Here is a 6,000-nt window from a genome sequence, read left to right on the forward strand (position 1 = left end):
AGACAAGTTATTCATGAAGCCCTGCAATCATGTCCTATGATTTAACAAATAAGAAATAAATGAATACCCCTTCCCTTCCAGAGCATGGGCCATTTCTCTCTTATCAGGAAAGCATTGGGATTTGTTGTTGTTCTAGATTCTTTTTCTTTAAGTGATTTAGGATACTATTCATGAATGTGATGCTGCTGTGGGGGTGGGATGGGAAAGCAGTGCTATTTTCAGGTTCTGGAGAAGAGCAAGAGGTTGGGTCTGAGTGGTCTTCTAGACTTACATTTGTTCTCTTCACCCCCTTAGTATCTTGGTTTCTCCATTTCTGCAAAAAGGATAGTTATAGGATGTACCCCATAAAGTGGCGATAAAACATGTAACCCAGAGCATGTACACATTGAGCACAATCATTTTAAGTTACTATTGCTGGTTTTTGATCTTGTAAAATTGAGTTCTTTAGTTACCTGGATTTTCGAATTCAGGTACAATTGAATTTTTGTTTTGATAATTGGCAGAAATAGTTAATACTGTTTGGAATAAAAGCTAAAGCAAATGTTTTGAGGACCATTTACATTGGCAAAAGAAATATGACAGTGGTGAATTACAAAAAAAAGAAAAAAGAAGAAATCTAAGTATTTATTCGATCAACCACCTTAGAAAACAAAGATGCATTAAAAGGCTGCTAGTTACTTTTCTGTTGCTTTGATAAAACACCATGACCAAGACAACTTGTAGAAGAAAGAAGTTGCTTGTGTTTGTGGTTCCATGATGGCAGAGCAGAGGCTGCAGGCAGCAGATTGCATGCATAGTGTCAGAACAGAATCCGGGGGGTTACTTCTTGAACTGCAAGCAAGAAGCAGGTAAAAAAAATTAGAATAACATTAGGCTTTGAGACTACAGAGCCAATGCCTAATTGTATACTTATAGACGTGCCTCCTAAACTTACCCAGACCATACCACCAAGTAAAGACCAAGTGCTCAGGCATGTAAGCTTATGGGGTCCATTCTCAGTCAAACCACCACAAGGGATTAGATTCCGTTTGTCTATTTTGCAATTCAGTATTTTCAGAGAGATGTGTGTAGTTTTACAGAACCCTTTTCAGCATCAAAATTATGCAAAGATAATTACGGAGAGTTAATTACAGATAGTTAATAGTTAGCTCTTTAACTTGATATCTGTTTTACTGCCTATTTGAAATTCATGCAACCGTCTCAATTAAAAATGGTGAAAGAAAGTAGAATTTCAATTTTAATTATGACAGTTGTACACGGTCTCTTATTGGCTGCCTGTGCTTTTCTAGACATGAACCTGTTAGTAACACCAGCAACACACTGTTACTTTGTTTGATAGCATCTGAAAACCTCTCTTTTGCATTTTGATTGCTACTGAATTTCCCGGCCATTCCTCCTGCCTCAGTCATTAAGGAGAGATAGAAGGCTTTGCCCCTTTGGAGAGTTGTTTTCTGTGCGTCCTGATTATTTCCCCAGCACCATGCTGCTACTGTCTGTATTTGGCTTTCATGACATTACCTATCTTTCTTCCTTTTCAGAATTCTGTAGCATACATTTATCTGCATTGATTTCTGGCTTTTGCCATCTTTTAACTCCAATCCTTAAGGCAGGGAGATTTTTGAGTTCGAGGCCAGCCTGGTCTACAGAGTGAGTTCCAGGACAGCCAGGGCTACACAGAGAAACCCTGTCTCGGAAAAAACAAAAACAAAAAGAAAAAAGTTGTGACCAAAAGCCAAATTTCACTGAAGGATCTAAAATTTAGAGAGGTTGGGTGTCTGTTGTTACAACATTAACGCACTGTTCACAGGTTAAGAGAAGAAATCAAAGCCACCTCCATAGGGAAGAGGCTATTCTATCTTCCTTCCTAAATGTCTTTGACAGAGGTTGTAAGGACGTCTTGATGAGTAAAGTCAGTATTGTAAACCTAGCTTTCCATGTAGGCGCTATAGATTACACCATTTTAGATTTCAGAAGTGATGGATGTGAGACTCCGTGATGCAATGTTTTCTGAAAAAGGCTGGCTGTCTGTTTCATGGAAAGAAGCATGGCTGGCCTGTTTTTTGTTTTTTTGTTTTTTTGTTTGTTTGTTTATTTTTTGGTAATATTTAGTCTTATATAGAAAACAAAAATAACATATAAATCACATATAAAACTGTCCTAAAATATGAGCCTGTCAGAAGTAGAGCAGAGGTCAGGATAGAAGCCTGCACACAGAAAGACGTTCAGTGTGTGTAAAGAGCAGAAGGCTCTGCCACTGAGGGCTGACAAGGCAGGCCAGCTAGAAGAACATATCTCACATGCAGACAATAGCTTTTGAGATAGCCCCTGCTCCAGTTGTTTGGGACCCACATGAAGACCAAGCTGCACATCTGCTACATATGAGAGGGAGGGCCTAGATCCAGTTAGTATGTGCTCTTTCGTTGGTGGTTCATTTTCTGAGAGCCTCAAAAGTCCAGGTTAGTTGATTTTCTTAGTCTTCCTGTGGAGTTCCTATCTCCTTAAGGGCTGAAATCCTTCCTCCTATTCTTCCTTGGATAGTAAGAATCTTTCTTAAATTCAGGATCACAATAGACTTTCTCTCCCTGTGGTGATGGAGAGATGCTGAATGTGTTATGAGCATTTGCTGACCTTCTGTAGGACCCTAGTTTGGTTCTCAGCATCTGATTCAGGTGACTCACAATTCCTTCTAACTCCAGGCCTAAGGGGTCTAATGTCTTCTTCTACCTTAGAAGACCACCTGTACAAAGGTTCACATTCACACTTATATGGACATAGATAAAAAATAAAATAAACATTAAAATATTAAATATAAATGAAATAAACTTCTCCTTGTCTCTTACTCTTTAAAGAGGTGATGCCAAAATAGATAATTGTTACTGTTGAAGTCATCATAATTATTATTAATGAATTTTGGTGAAGAACCCAGATTCTAGATGCTTACTAAATGCCCAGCACTGCACCAGGTATTCTACATTTAAAAATTTTATTTCCTGCAGTTATGCTATGAGCATTTTTTATTATTGAGAGAATAAAAGATTAAACTTGATATTATTAAATCTTTACTAAATTCATTGAGTTGTTAAAAACTGATCCAACAATCAATAATCTAGAGGTTACTGTCTCTCCGTTGTTATAGACATGTTCATTGCCTTGGCTAAGGACATCTGGTGAAGTTTTAGCATGTTAAGACTGAAGGGGGAATTTATACACAAATATCATCTTTTTATCATTAGTTTTATTTGAGATACACTTTTACATGTTGCACATTCAAGAGATGTATATATTCCCAAGACACAATTTTTTATTATTTATTTGTGAGTTGGTCAGTTTTGAAATTCTCAAAAGAGACTTTCAGTGTTTGAAGAGTATTCATTTTGTGGAGTAAAGCTCTGTAACACAAACCTCATTGTTAAAGCATTTTAGTAATTTTGGTCTGTATCTGCATTTGACATTCAAGCAACTCACAGCCTAAAATAATTTTTTCACCATTTCATTGTTTGTTAGTTTTTCATATATTCAATCTCTCATTTACACATGTGGGTGTGATACTGCCTTTTAAAATATATGACAGTCATTGACTAGAAGTATTTGTTAGTTTATAGGGGTGTTTGTCAGTCAGACAGCTACTATTTATTGAAGATCCACAGAGTGCATTTTCTCTTGTGAACACATCTCCTGTAAATGATTGAGTTCTGAAAAACTGACACTTGCCAATCCTGGCAAATTAAGTCCAGAATTTGAGAATGCTATTGTTCCTTGGGCCCTCATCAGCATCAATGCTGTTGAAACTAGGTCTTTTGGCTTCTTCTGTGTTAAACACATGTACTTGTGAGATTCCCAGGAGAGTGAATGAATTACGTGACTATATTTTTGTTTACAGGGTTGCCAGTGTTCTAGCCTGTAGCAGAATCCTTCCTCTGTCTGGGGCTGTGCAGTACATTCATGAACTGCTCTCTGGATACACTCTCATTCTAGATTAGAACAAGATAGAATGCAGCCTACAAGCAGCTGTGTCAGGGATGATTCTCATGGCTGTGACATTGGAATAATTATCAGGTCTCTCCAGACTTCAAAGTTTCCTGGCAGGACTGCTAATGGTAACTGATGGTAACTGATGCACTTGCATTGGCAGTGAGCAAACTCAGGTTGAGAGCTCACTGCAGTCCATTTTCTGTGTTATGAGTTTTGGAAAAACTTGAATTATGTAAGTTTTCATGGTAGCACTGCCATAGTCTTGACACTCTGCCCCACTTGGGAAACACTTGAACCTAAATTATTTCCATAGTTTCTTATTGCCAGGCTGAATCTAAACCCTTCACATACCCTATACGCTGTGTGTTTCTGAAGCTTTAAGGTTTTTCACTAAAGTAAATTCTTTATTCTGTCCATCAATAAACCAGTCTTTCTCTGCCTCTGTGTCTGTCTCTGTGTGCATATGCATCTGTCTCTCTCTGTCTCTGTCTCTGTCTCTCTCTCTCCCTCTTCCTGTATGTGTGTGTATGTGTGTGTCATTGAATTTACTGCTTCCCCCTTACCACTAAGACAGGATTTACAACACATGTACCAACACACTACATAAGTAGACAGAAACATATATTTAAATCAATTAAGAAAAGACAGTATTCTAAGTAGAAAATAGACAAATTATTACAAAGAGACAATTTATGAAAATAAGACCAGTAAGCAGAAATAAACTACTGACAGTTTCACTGTGCTTGAGGGAAATAACCTGAATTAAGGAGGATTTTTACCTGCTAAGCATTCCTCTCATTAACAGAGAGGCCAAGCAACATCTGCATCTTTCTCATGCAATATTATTCATATGTATTAAAATCTAGACACTGCATTTGGGTCATTATTCAAACATCATAAGAATATATAGCATTCACTAATGACTGCATATGAACACAAAAGAGTTCTGTAAATGATGTAATATCAAGATCTTGAATCTAAGAATAATTATAGTAAACAGATGCTGTCTCCCACTCACTCTGTTCCTCTGTATGATTGCATTTCATGTCCCTGTAGACTTGGTTTCCTAAACTGTGGGGTTCAACTATAAATGGGTCACACAACTTAATGTGGAAGTTCTGATGAATTTCGCAAGAATAAAACATTTCTGAATGTTCATAAATCAATAATCAACTTGAAGCCAGATACAAAATATGCCAAGGGTATTTCTGGTTGCATCATCCCATGATGTGCTGCATAGCTTCCTTGTGGAATTGATTCTGAGTACATATGTGCTCTTTGATCTGCTTGTGCCTGAATGCTGTGAAGTGCCAGTGATTGATACCGGAAACACTTCAGATCAGATGCAATGCTATCAAAAGTGTTATTTACTGTACTTAAGAAGCATGATAGTTTAATTATGGAAAACAATGGCATTTGCTGTCTTCCTACTGTCATTCTTTACCATGTATCAAATCAGTTCATCTGGGATATATTGTGTTAGAGAGTTGATTTCCCAAAGTTGTTGTTTGAAGGGATGGGGAGATGGCTCATTCGGCTAAGTGTCACTGCTAAGAAATAAAGACGTGCACTCAAAATCCTGGGATCCATATAAAACCTAGTGAAATAGTAAGTCCATTTAAGCACATGTTTATAGACACACATGGAGTAACAGGTACATGTTCAGAATCCTATTTGAGTTTCTAACTTGAGTTCGAATTAAAGGTGATTTTAAAAAATGCTTTTCATTAGTACATAATTTTGAAAAGTTTATGAAACTGTCTTAAAAATCTTTCTCTATTTTATACCACATGCACACACACACAGACATACAGACACATACATATATATGTGTGTACTCAATATATGTATATATATATATATATGTATGTATACATACTCAGTATTAGTGTAAAACCAAAATATTTATCAATCCTGAAAAACATTGAAGATTGTCTTTATTTTGTAGTATAAACTATTCAGATTAATTTTCATGTAAAATAAATAAGCATATCTATCTAATGCATCCAATATTGCTTCTTTTTTGAA

The sequence above is a fragment of the Mastomys coucha genome, unplaced genomic scaffold (genome assembly GCF_008632895.1).
Source record: "Mastomys coucha isolate ucsf_1 unplaced genomic scaffold, UCSF_Mcou_1 pScaffold22, whole genome shotgun sequence".
In the NCBI taxonomy this organism is placed as follows: Eukaryota; Metazoa; Chordata; class Mammalia; order Rodentia; family Muridae; genus Mastomys; species Mastomys coucha.